Source organism: Gymnodraco acuticeps, unplaced genomic scaffold (assembly GCF_902827175.1).
Source record: "Gymnodraco acuticeps unplaced genomic scaffold, fGymAcu1.1, whole genome shotgun sequence".
In the NCBI taxonomy this organism is placed as follows: Eukaryota; Metazoa; Chordata; class Actinopteri; order Perciformes; family Bathydraconidae; genus Gymnodraco; species Gymnodraco acuticeps.
Window position 1 is genome coordinate 366,903 of NW_022990457.1, and position 13,566 is coordinate 380,468.

The 13,566-nt window shown below is 43.7% G+C and overlaps 1 protein-coding gene across 31 annotated transcripts in view; it reads right to left on the reverse strand.

Moving 5' to 3' along the window:
* Window positions 1–6,714, reverse strand: part of nfasca (neurofascin homolog (chicken) a) — a 114,352-nt gene extending 107,638 nt beyond the window's left edge. For all 31 annotated transcript variants that reach the window (XR_004569963.1, XR_004569961.1, XR_004569960.1 and 28 more), the window contains exon 1: window positions 6,459–6,714. The gene's annotated coding sequence lies outside the window, so the exon portion shown is untranslated. The remainder of the gene's footprint in view (window positions 1–6,458) is intronic.
* Window positions 6,715–13,566: the final 6,852 nt, after the last annotated feature.

Below are 13,566 nucleotides of genomic sequence, written 5' to 3' on the forward strand. Positions count from 1 at the left end.
GTGAGTGTATGTGTGTGTGTTGGTGTGTATGTGCTCATTCTGGTGCTACTGTCCACCCTACTGCATCCCTCAACAAACACTTATCCACAACACACACCTGCAGATGAAAAAACACACTTCAAATGTTTAAATGCAATAAAGAATGAGTGGCCGTACAGGCAGTAATTCGCATCTGACTCTGGCCTCATCAGCATTCTCATCCTCCTGGACCTCTCTGCAGCCTTCAATACCATATCCCATGCCATCCTCCTCAGCCGCCTGTCTGACTACCTTGGCCTCAGTGACACAGCTCTTGCCTGGTTTGAGTCCTACCTCTCTAACAGGAAACAGTTCCCCTCCGGTCCCAGTCAACCAAGGTGTACCTCAAGGCTCTGTGCTTGGACCCCTCCTATTCACCATCTACATGCTCCCACTTGGTCAAATCATCCGCCAACATGGTCTCAGCTTTCACTCTTATGCTGATGACACACAGCTCCCCTCACTCTCTGACTCTGTGGCAGAAACACTTGTACACGCCTTCATCACATCCCGTCTGGACTATTGCAATGGAGTCCTGTCCGGGGTTCCCAGCAAAACCCTGGATAGGCTCCAATACGTCCAGAAATCTGCCGCCAGGCTTTTCACCCGCACCAAGCCATGGCAACATATCACCCCCACCCTCATCCACCTCCACTGGCTGCCGGTCAAGTCCCGGATTCAGTACAAAACACTCCTCCTCACGTACAAGTCCCTCCATACCCTCGCCCCCCAGTACTTATCGGACCTCCTCCATCCCTACACCCCTTCTCGGAGTCTGCGGTCCTCAGACACGGGCCTGCACTCCATCCCCCGCTCTCGCCTCCGAACTGTTAGTGACAGGGCGTTCAGTGTTGCGGCCCCCACCCTCTGGAATGCACTTCCTGCTGAGGTCCGTAATGCTGCCTCCCTGGACATCTTCAAACCATCACACCTGTTCACCCTGGCCTTCGGGCCCTAGCCCTTTCTTGGTCCCCCGGCTTCCTTTATTTTTTATTTGCCCTTTGATTGTCTGTTTGTTTTGTTTGTCCACCATGTACAGCGACCTTGGGTCCCTTGAAAGGTGATAAATATCATGTATTATTATAATTATTATTACAACATGAAAAAGGAAATAAAATATGTTTCATAGGAGGATGTGGATTTATTTTCTCTCACCTTGTAATTACACAATCAAACCATCTATAATTTAGCTCTGGCCTTCACTCATAAAAAAATATTTTGTTAAATTGGACACATTTTTCGAAGCTCTATTGACTGACATGGGACTGATGGAAGAATCTGAGAGGAATGAACTAGGAGCAGAGAAATAATCCTATTTTAAAAGACAGCAGCTTCATAAGAGGCCAATAAGAGTGACAGGGTGTGTCAGTGTGCTGCAGGATAGTTGTGACCAGCTATCCAGGCCAGTCTCTAAAGACTTTCCATGGTGTAAAATGCTGCTGCTGGAGTACTAGTGCTGATATCATGTCTACCATCCTCTTAAAATACTCTGTCCAACAGTATAAGTCTCATGAAGAAAGGTGTTTTAACGCTTATTCAAAATAGCAGAGAAACATGCATTCTTGTACTCAGGAGGGGACATTGACAGAGGATTACTCAAAAAGTACACAGTAAAAGTTGTGTGGGAGTTTCACTAGTACTGGGTCCAACAGTGTCAATCTCACGAAGAACTAATGGCAAAAAAAAAGATTCCCTCATCAAACTTAGCAGAAGTGGCTTGATTTTGTTCTCAGGAGGGGACTTTGACAGAGGATTTCAACAACAACAAAAACACACTAGAAGTAGGCTACTTCATTGTATTGTGGTAGTAGGTGTAACGGAGCGTCCACACAGCAGCGTGCGTTGACGCTTGGAGGTGGGCGTATCTGAAGCTTGGGGATTTTTTGCGAGCAACGCGACCAACAACCAATCACATGAATCTCCCGCCCCCGACATACAAAGCAATAGCAATGTTAAAACGAAGTAAACTGGATATAAAATCCCCAAACAGGCGAAAACCTACCAGTTTCACCCACTGTCTCTGCCACCTCCCTCCATGCCTCGCTCCTCCGGTTTGTATCCCGGTAGATCAACAGAGACTGATCATACAGCACCGGGTGATTCACTACCGCTATAATGAATTTTCCCTCAATTTTTTTGAATATGAGGAAATGACCTGCGTAGTCTCTCCCAGCATACACGCGGTTTGATTGGCTAGCGATTGTACTGGCAGATTTGAATAAACGGGATTTCATTGGCTGACGCCTCCGTCGAGGCGTCAAAAGTTGAACATTGCTCAACTTTTGACGCCAGCTACGCCAGCAACGCTCCACGTCGCTTCCCAAAATGCAGTTCGGCTAAAAGTGACGTCACCCCATTCAAAGTGAATGGGCAGAAGCGTTGGAAGCTTCAATGCACGCCGCTGTGTGGACGGGCCGTAACGGAGCGTCCACACAGCAGCGTGCGTTGACGCTTGGAGGTGGGCGTATCTGAAGCTTGGGGATTTTTTGCGAGCAACACGACCAACAACCAATCACATGAATCTCCCGCCCCCGACATACAAAGCAATAGCAATGTTAAAACGAAGTAAACTGGATATAAATCCCCAAACAGGCGAAAACCTACCAGTTTCACCCACTGTCTCTGCCACCTCCCTCCATGCCTCGCTCCTCCGGTTTGTATCCCGGTAGATGAACAGAGACTGATCATACAGCACCGGGTGATTCACTACCGCTACAATGAATTTTCCCTCAATTTGTTTGAATATGAGGAAATGACCTGCGCAGTCTCTCCCAGCATACACGCGGTTTGATTGGCTAGCGATTGTACTGGCAGATTTGAATAAACGGGATTTCATTGGCTGCCGCCTCCGTCGAGGCGTCAAAAGTTGAACATTGCTCAACTTTTGACGCCAGCTACGCCAGCAACGCTCCACGTCGCTTCCCAAAATGCAGTTCGGCTAAAAGTGACGTCACCCCATTCAAAGTGAATGGGCAGAAGCGTTGGAAGCTTCAACGCACGCCGCTGTGTGGACGGGCCGTAACGGAGCGTCCACACAGCAGCGTGCGTTGACGCTTGGAGGTGGGCGTATCTGAAGCTTGGGGATTTTTTGCGAGCAACGCGACCAACAACCAATCACATGAATCTCCTGCCCCCGACATACAAAGCAATAGCAATGTTAAAACGAAGTAAACTGGATATAAAATCCCCAAACAGGCGAAAACCTACCAGTTTCACCCACTGTCTCTGCCACCTCCCTCCATGCCTCGCTCCTCCGGTTTGTATCCCGGTAGATCAACAGAGACTGATCATACAGCACCGGGTGATTCACTACCGCTATAATGAATTTTCCCTCCATTTTTTTGAATATGAGGAAATGACCTGCGTAGTCTCTCCCAGCATACACGCGGTTTGATTGGCTAGTGCTTGTACTGGCAGATTTGCATAAACGGGATTTCATTGGCTGACGCCTCCGTCGAGGCGTCAAAAGTTGAACATTGCTCAACTTTTGACGCCAGCTACGCCAGCAACGCTCCACGTCGCTTCCCAAAATGCAGTTCGGCTAAAAGTGACGTCACCCCATTCAAAGTGAATGGGCAGAAGCGTTGGAAGCTTCAACGGCCGCTGTGTGGACGGGCCGTAAGACTACTGAGTCCAGCAGTATCAATATCATTAAGAACTAATGGTAAAATTGTTTTTTTATCACTCATCAAAGACAACAGAAAACATGCAGTGTACTCAGGAGGGGACTTTGACAGAGGATTACTAAAAAGGTACACAGTAAAAGTAATTCATTTTATTTTTGGTAGCAGTCAAACTAGTACAGAGTCCAACAGTGTCCGTTTTATTAAGAACTTGCAGTAAAAATATTTGTAAAAACAAATTGAAGAGCAGCTGATTTGAAAAAACAAACTTGAGAGGCGGCGGAGTGACCAGTGCAGAACCGCTGTATAGTTTAAATCTCCTAACAATGTTGTCCATTTTAGACATAGACTTATTATATTTACAGCCCTTAATAACATTACTTTTCTGGGCTCAATGTGTGTCTTGGCCGTTTTCGTTGTGATCGCTAAATTCCCCTTGTTTCCCCTTGTTTATAATATCACCGTTCCAAGCAAACGAGTACTTTTGTTTTGAAATCACTTCCGCGAGTTTTGCGCCCCTCGCTCCAATGACCATTAGACCAGTAAGGTAAAAAGCAAAAACGCCTCTAAGACGCTCTTCCGTTTACTTGTTTAATAAAGAAAAACAAATGGTCCAAAGAAGAGGATTCATCTCCCTCCATCATGATGATTTGAATCAGAAGTTCTGAACATGAGCCCGCCCCGCTCGACATTCTGAACCAATCACAGCGCGATAATGACCTGCCTTCCGTTTCAACCATACTCCTTCCGTTTCTACTATACTTTCTCTCACACATACATGCATTCTTCTCTTGCATACATATATTGTCTTCAGACATGCATATATTATTTATAATATTAAATGAATGAGCATGAGAGCAAAATGTATAAATATGAGCGTTAACATATATGAATATGAGAGCAAAATGTACACTATGTGTGAGTGTAAAATGTACCTGTGTAAGAGTGAAAATATATGTATGTAAAGGGAGAATGTATGTGCGTGAGAGGACCAGCATAAATTACAGCCTGTACGGCCCCTCATAATAAAGCTCACAAAAACAGACGCAAACACACACATACAAACACACACATACACAAACATCCAGACACCAAATACAAACACATCCAGACACACATACACCACCAAATAACCATCTGTGAGAGAGCTATCTGATAAATGTGTTTAGTGTTAAAAATACTTTAATCTTCACAGACAGCACTGCCCTACACACACACACACACACACACACACACACACACACACACACACACACACACACACATCAATATGGTTAGGTCTTCCTGAATCTTTTCCGATAAATATAAGAATATCTGGGTTATTGATCCGGCTGTGTGACTTCAGCGTAATGACTCTACAGAGGCCATGAGCCACACACGGCTAACAAGACGTAGATGGTGTTACATGTATAATAAGGTGACAGCTTACACCAAACAAACTCAATATCATAAATATATTTATTTATAGTAAAAAATGTACAGAGATTAGAAACTAAAAGAGCTTCTTTGCTGATATGTTTAAAGACAAATAATATGTAAACAGCAGTCAAATGAACGTTTATTAGACCATAGTCCACTGGATGTCCAGAAGAGAAAGTGATGGAGCTTGAAGTAGTGTATTTTAAGTTATTCTACTTGATCAAGACAAACTGTAAACATTATGTTCAGCAGATAGAGTATAATGTCAAATATGCTTGTTATGCTAAATGTTGCAAAGCAAGCGCCTGTATCAAAGAACTGGAGTGTTTAAACCTGGTGACCTACTTTAACTAAATGTAACAGACATAAGACAAGCCTGACATCTCTACTGCATGACCAATTTCACAATTTTAGGAGATCATTTAGGAGATTACTTAGGAGATCACTTAGGAGATCATTTAGGAGATCATTTAGGAGATTACTTAGGAGATCATTTAGGAGATTACGACAACACTTCCAGAAAAGCTGGAATGTCTTTCCAGTTTAAAATCCAAAATGTACATCCAGGGAGGTTAGTCCAAAAGCACATGTCTGAAGAAAAAACGACAGTTGATCTTCCTGTGTGTTACAGCAGGCTGGAGAAGGTGACAGTCCTGAGCTAATTCATTCATGACATGTCTATTGAGCCATGCCAGACCACGCTAAGTCAAATTAAGACCAGTGCCAGGCTACAGACTCTGGTTTAGACCACAGTCTGCACTGCAATCTGTGAAAACTGTCAATATTTGTTAAATAAATGGATACCATTCCCTTTATACTACAAACACATGCACCATGGGCTATATACTGACAGTTGGATCAAAAAGCAAAAAGGACACAATTATCTAAATCAATCAGCAATACAAACTAATACTATACAATACTACTAACAATAGGCATCCACTGAAAAAGTGAAACGTTGACTTTAATTAAATGTATAATGTCTACAGATTTCTGTATTAGGTTAGTTGAGAGCAATACTTTTGAGTTGAACCTAATCATTGTTATTCAAACTAAATATTATTGCTTTCATCTCAGCCTGATGTCTAACAGATTTAACAGTGGAGTGTGAGCTGAGTAGGGGGGATTCAAACCCACGATAACGTACACTTGATACCGTCTGTTTGATCCACAGGGATACAGCTCTGTCTCAACAACCAGTGTCTTTGTGAGCCTCTGAAGAACACAAATACACATCTAGTATTTCTTTACAAAGTTGTTATTTCCCACAGTTTAAAACTCCTGACTTTATCTAAATGTTATCTAAAAATGTAACATTACATTTTTGCTTAAAAGCTGGCTAAACTCTTCTGCCCTTCCACAAACACACACACTCAGTGCTCAGACACACACTCATACCTCTGTCAGTGCAGCGTCCAGGTGAACAGCAGAGCAGTGTGTTCAGTGTGTTGTGTCTCCATCCCCATCAATCCTTCAGCATCCAGGAAGCAAAGGACAAACAGCACACAAAGACTGAGCGTCTGTCAGTCAAGTCCAGCTCCAGACACAGAACATGTAACAACTGGAAACACTATGCTCTCTCCATCCATTTCCCTCTTCCTCACTACCCCTTTCTCTGCCTCTCTTGGCTCTCACTGTTTCAGTCCGTACACTCTCTCTCACACACACTGATTCTCCATCTGTCACCGCCTCCTCTGCTTCACCCCTCCCACCTCATGAATTATTAATGAGCCCCAGACACACACACACGCTCCACTGCTGTCAAACACACTCACACACTCACACGTTACAAGCTGTGCGCTACTGTCCCACACACAGATGCAAGTCAGATACTGAGAGTAACCTTTGCCCCGCCCACACGCCTGAGTGACGTCACAGAAGAAAAGTGGAGTTATTTGCAGCTTTGTAAGAAGTTCTTACAGTAGATCTTATACTTAAAAACTGAAACAGTGACTTTAATCAAATGTATTATGTCAACACATTTTAAGTTTAAATAAACACTAATTGGTTCAACTTCATACTATTGCTTTCAACTAACTTAATAGAGTTATGTGAAACCTGTAATTAAAGTTTAGTTTTTCAGTTTACAAAAGCAAAGGGACATATACTAAAAGTACTCATTATCGAAAGTGGCCACTACAATATTTGCTTTCAAAACAAAGTGGAGTAGAAGTATAAAGTAGCATGAAATGAAAAATACTGAAGTAAAGTACAATACCTCATAAATGTACTTAAGTACAGGACTTGAGCAAGTAAGTTGGAACACTGGTTAGTTGTTGGACTCGACCAGGAAGTGTAATGACAATCTAAAGGATATTATGACTAATATTCTTAAACAAAACATAGAACCACAACAAATATGTTCGTATGATTTCTAATATAAGAGAAACAAACAACCAATCAGAGCTGACAGTGTCATCATAAAGTATTCAGACCCCTCACAGTTTTCACTTTGTTGATGTAATGCCTAAAGGGCCTCAGTCAACACTTAACACTCCATAATGATAAACCCAACACCAGACGTTCTGCCCTCATTCATTAAAAATAAAGAACTGAAGCTGTGTTAAAGTATTAATACTACACTGTACAAATACTCTGATAGAAGTACAAGTCCTGCATTTAAAACTTAATTAAGTAAAAGTACAGAAGTATTGGCATCAAAATATACTTTAAGTACCAAAAGTACTTATTGTGCGTAAATTATTGTCCCATTTTAGAATCATTTATATGAATTTACCAGATTATTTTTGTTGATGCATTAATGTGTTAATCACAGAGTGAAGGTGGAGCTACTCTTCATTACTTTATATACTGTTGCTGGATATCTTAACTTATATCTCATAGTGTATTTATCAGTTTTATTCTGCTTTATCTAATATTCTGAATCTGTAAAGTAACCAGTAACTAATGATCTCAGATAAAGGTAGTGGAGTAAAAAGTAAAATATTGGCTTCCAAATTGCAGTGGAGTAGAAGTAAAGTGTAGCATAAAATAAGAATATTCGAGTAAAGTACAAGTACCCTAAAATGGTACTTAAGTAAATACTTGATCAAATGTACTACACTACACAACACCACTGCTAATATGTCAATGTGTAAGTGTTGGAACTATCCTAGGTCTCCACCTGATGCCTGGTGCTGTATCACATCATTTCCTGGTAGCACAACATGTGTAGGTGTAGTATAATGTAGTGAAGCTAGTATTCAAGTTCTTCTGGCTACAGGCAAAATCACGATCAAATAAGAATTAGGTAGGAAGATGATCCTTTGGTTTGTTGATCACCAGAACATTTCTTAAAGGCACTAATGTGAAGAGAATGTTGGTGCTTTCATGTGAGGACTTTAATTAACATTTATGTTGCTTAAAAGTGAATCGTTTGACTAGATGTGCAGATCTGAAAATGGTAATGTGGACATAAATGAACAGTATGCATTCTCTTTGTGGTTTTCTGAGTGAAGACACAGATCTCAGTGGGTCTTTCTGATGAAATAAAATGATGCATCCCTCCCACTCTCCCCACATGTACATGTAACCTATAAAATCTCAAACACACACTTCTCAGCCATGCGTGATCTCATTCACACGTAGAACACACGCGGGTCACGAGAAGACAGGGCAGATCATGCATGAATACCGAGCATGCATGCACACACACTCTCACATCTCACACACACCAACATAGAGCTGTCCATGCAGGCAAGGAAACCCCCGCAGCTTCAGGCTATCTGCGTTTTCTCATGGACGAGACATGGCTGCAAGTCAGAAAACAATGTGTGTGTAAAACCAGGCAGACATACATGGAAACAGACAGTAATATAATGGTAAACACTATCCTATCAAATTAGACACACTTTGTAAAGGAATACACAACATGTTGATGTACACCTTTACCTGCTGTCTTAGTCGGAGAATAATCACATCTACATGAAGCTGTTCATCAAAGCAGAGTGCAAACCTGCCCCCCCATAAGGACCTTTAAGATGTTGCAGACCCTGAATCCAGCTGTCGATCAGGAAGCAGCAGAGAGATGTCACGTTGGCCTAGAGGAGCGTTTCTCAAAGTGTGGGGCGCGCCCCACTGGTGGGGCGCAGAGATGTGATAGGTGGGTCGCGAATGGATGCGATGAACGGGAGATTTCTTTTTTTTAAATACAATTTTTGGACCTCAGGCCGGAATCGAACCTGGGTCCTCGCGGGCGGTAGTGGACTGTTACAGCCGGAGACTCGCAACTGCGGTGGACTTTCACAGCGCCGGAGAGCCGCCGGAGAGCCGCCGGAGCCGCTGGATAGCCGCTGGATAGCCGCTGGATATCCGCTGGATAGCCGCTGGATAGCCGCTGGATAGCCGCTGGATAGCCGCTGGATAGCCGCTGGATAGCCGCTGGATAGCCGCTGGAGAGCCGCCGGAGAGCCGCTGGAGCCTCGCTACGGCGGGTGTTTGCGGCGGTACCGCACCCGCCGCCGCAGACACTCACCACTTCATAAGGAGTTTAACGGTGACACTTTTCGAAATCCCGTTTGTGTCCCCCCACTTTACAAATATGTTTATTATTATCTTTTCACTAGCAGGAACCACGCCACAACAGTGTGATGTTTGTAAGTGTATTGAAGTAACATGTGAATGATATGAGGGGGGTGAAGAGATGATCTGGGAGGATGAGCTGTGGTCCGTGCAGTGGGAGACTCAGAGTGGGGGTTCCGTCTCCGGCATGATCTGCGTGGGCTGATTACGGGCCCCCAGACAATACCTGGGATTTAAATGTTAGTATATACAGTATATAAATATGCACCGTTTAAATATAATGTTGACGGGCAGAGGATGTTGGGATGAAGGGATGAGGGATGGAGGGATGAAGGGATGTAGGGATGAGGGATGTAGGGATGAGGGATGTAGGGATGAGGGATGTTGGGATGAAGGGATGTAGGGATGAGGGATGTTGGGATGAGGGGGATGTGGGGATGAGGTGATGAGGGATGAGGGATGTTGGGATGAAAGGGAATGTAGGGATGAGGGATGTTGGATGATGGATGTGTGGTGAGGATGAGGATGTGGGATGAGGGATGTTGGGATAGGGAGTGGGGATGAAGGATGTAGGGATGATTGGATGTTGGGATGAGGGATTGTGGGGATGAAGGGATGAGGATGTTGGGATGAGGGATGTTGGGGATGAGGGATGTGGGGATGAGGGATGAGGGATGTTGGGATGAAGGATGTAGGATGAGCGGATTGGGATGAGGGTGTGGGGATGAAGGGATGTAGGGATGAGGGATGTTGGATGAGGGGATGTGGGGATGAGGGATGAGGGGATGAGGATGTTGGGATGAGGGATGTTGGGATGAGTATGTGGGGATGAGGGAATGAGGGATGTGGGTGAGGGATGTAGGGAAAGGATGGAGAACAAGCGGGTGGCCGGCACGTTTTGCCGGATCTCAATAGGGGTGGCCGTGGTTCGAGGTGGAGTTTTAGGCGTGGCCATGCTCCTGAACCTATGTTAACAATTTAACCTCATTTAACGCAAGCCGTCATCGCCACGGAGGAGGACACAGCCTCTGTGAGCGAGTGAGACAGAGAGAGAGAGAGAGAGAGAGAGGAGAGAGAGAGAGAGAGAGAGAGAGAGAGAGAGAGAGAGAGAGAGAGAGAGAGAGAGAGAGAGAGAGAGAGAGAGAGAGAGAGAGCACCTTTATCTACTTATTATATGTAAAAAATAAAGTAATAAATCATGCCAATGTGTACTATAGGAGAGTAAAAAAAAAATGTTTTAAAAGGGGAGTGATTAGTAAAATATGCATAAATAAAAAGAAAGAATGCTAACTAGGTAACATAAGATAAGAATAAACCAGTTTAAATGTTTGTTATTGGTTGTGATCATATTCTAAAGATATTTGGATTATTGAAAAGTATACAGCTCCCTTTCATCTGAGTGTTGAGAGCTGTATCTATAAATTCATTTTGCTCTCAAAGTGCACCAGGTTGATGCATTTCACTTTTACTTTAAAATCTTCCCGGGGGTGCTTGCCCCCCGGACCCCCTAGGAGGTGAGGACCCCCCTAGAGGAGGTGAGGACCCCCTGAGAGGAGGTGAGGACCCCCCTAGAGGAGGTGAGGTCCACCCCCAAATAAAGCAGGTTAATATAATTAAATTGCATACATGTTATTTTAGTAAACACTGAAAATGGGTCCCACAGACCCAAACAACACACAAAGGTTAAAGGTCAGCATATAATAATGTTCAAATGTGCTAAATATATACACTGCAAAAAACAAAAAAAGAGGAGTAAAAGTAGCTCACGACTTGTTTTATTTTTTGAAAATAGCTCTCATCCTAAAAAAGGTTGGAGACCCCTGTTATAGAATGATACATTTGACAATTTTAAGCTTGGCCTACCATTTTATTGGAGCGATGAGGAACAGGTGGGGCTGTCCAAGACGCAGGAGCCGTGAGGCGACACAACAGTCGTGTTCTGTCGGAACGTGTTCTTTGGTGTCAGTTTGGTGTGTCGGGGCCTTCACACGAAAACGGCTATGTAATGTTAATATGCCCGCCCTCCTTTAAACAGACATCAAGACAATCAATCAATTCTGTTTAGGAACTGTCTCAGTTAATCCTAAATCTGAAAAAAGTTACAGATGAGAGAGGAAGTGCAGAAAGAGCAAGTCGAGAGGTCACCCCCCTGCAGTTTAAGCTGAGACAGAAACACACACATTTTCAGTTTTATGTATCTATCTGGTGTGTGTGTGTGTGTGTGTGTGTGTGTGTGTGTGTGTGTGTGTGTGTGTGTGTGTGTGGTGTGTGTGTGTGTGTGTGTGTGTGTGTGTGTGTGTGTGTGTGTGTGTGTGTGTGTGTGTGTGTGTGTGTGTGTGTGTGTGTGTGTGTGTGTGTGTGTGTGTGTGTGTGTGTGTGTGTGCAACACGTTCTCACTCCCATCCCGTCACATATTGACGGACGGTCAGGGCCCCTCCCCGTCGCTATGGCGGCATTTCTTCAGTTTTTCCAAAGGTCTTCTCATCAGGGCTCTATAAATAAAGAACTACGGCAGATCTGTAATATACAATGCAGCCGAACCGTGTATTACAATGCCGTTATGTGATGACTTTCAAAGAGAAAAGCAAGAGCACTCGGAATTAAGTATTATTTTATTATTTTTAAATGTTTTCCGGATTTCATATAATATAAACGCCAAATCCCAGCATGCATTGCGGCTAAAACATCCAATCAGCGTAGCTGAGGATCTTGGGTAATCGCTCGAAATGCCTACATCTGTTTCCGGTTATTTTTATTTTGAAATTCAGTTCCTGACGGACGCCAAAAAAGCCCGAGATTATGGAATTAAACCAATAAATAAAAGCAAGGATAATTGTGTGTTATTGGTGAGTAAATAACAGTGTGCTATTTTGAAAAGAATAACAAATTAGAAGGAAAAAAAGATTTTAAAAATACGAGGCTCTGAGCCCCATTTATTTTCCTCACATACGGCAACACTAAAGGTCTAAAATAAAGACCTAAATGAATATTTGGGATGTTCTTGCCTTTAGATTCTCCCAATAAGTCCAAGTACAGAGGGTGACTTTGCTGTGAAAAAACACATTTCCACCAAAAAAACGTGTACACATTCATGAAGTAATCTTCGTCATAACTAGCAAACTAAACATCATGTACATGTACTGCACAAATAATCAGAAATAACAACTCATATTAATCGCATCAAATGACATCAAAACGCATTTTATTGGCCAAATGAACCTTAAAATAGGCCTTTTCCACCGAGAATAACACGAAGGTCGGCCATTGTTGTTGATCACGTGGTCTATGAAGGTCTATGGGACGCCCTGCCCGTAGAAGCCTGACGATCAAGGGGTCCGCTGTCCGCAATGAAGGTCTATGGGACGCCCTGCCCGTAGAAGCCTGACGGGCAAGGGGTACCCTGTACGTCATATAGCGACGGGGAGGGGCCCTGACCGTCCGTCAAGATGTGACGGGATGGGAGTGAGAACGTGTTGGTGTGTGTGTGTGTGTGTCTGTGTGTGTGTGTGTGTGTGTGTGTGTGTGTGTGTGTGTGTGTGTGTGTGTGTGTGTGTGTGTGTGTGTGTGTGTGTTTGTCTGTGTATCTAAGCATGACCTCCTGGCCTCGGCCAGCATTTTCAGCTCCCTTCTGTCTCTAGCTGCACCCCCAAACAATCAATACCCCCCCAACCCTCCGCCGCTAGCTGTGACATGCAAATGACCCTCACATATAATTAAAATATGCCCTGACAACAATAGAATAACCTTAAGCTCCCCTCTGCTGCTCCTCAAGACGTGCTCCAAGACTATCACATGCACACACGCACACACGCGCACACACACACACACACACACACACACACACACACACACATACATTGCACAAACAAAAGCAAAAACAACATCAACTCGTGCCCAGATGGACTCCAGTCAGTTGACCTCTGCTCTGATCTGACCAGACAAGCAAACAGACATCAAGATAAGTGCACTTCAGCCACACACACAC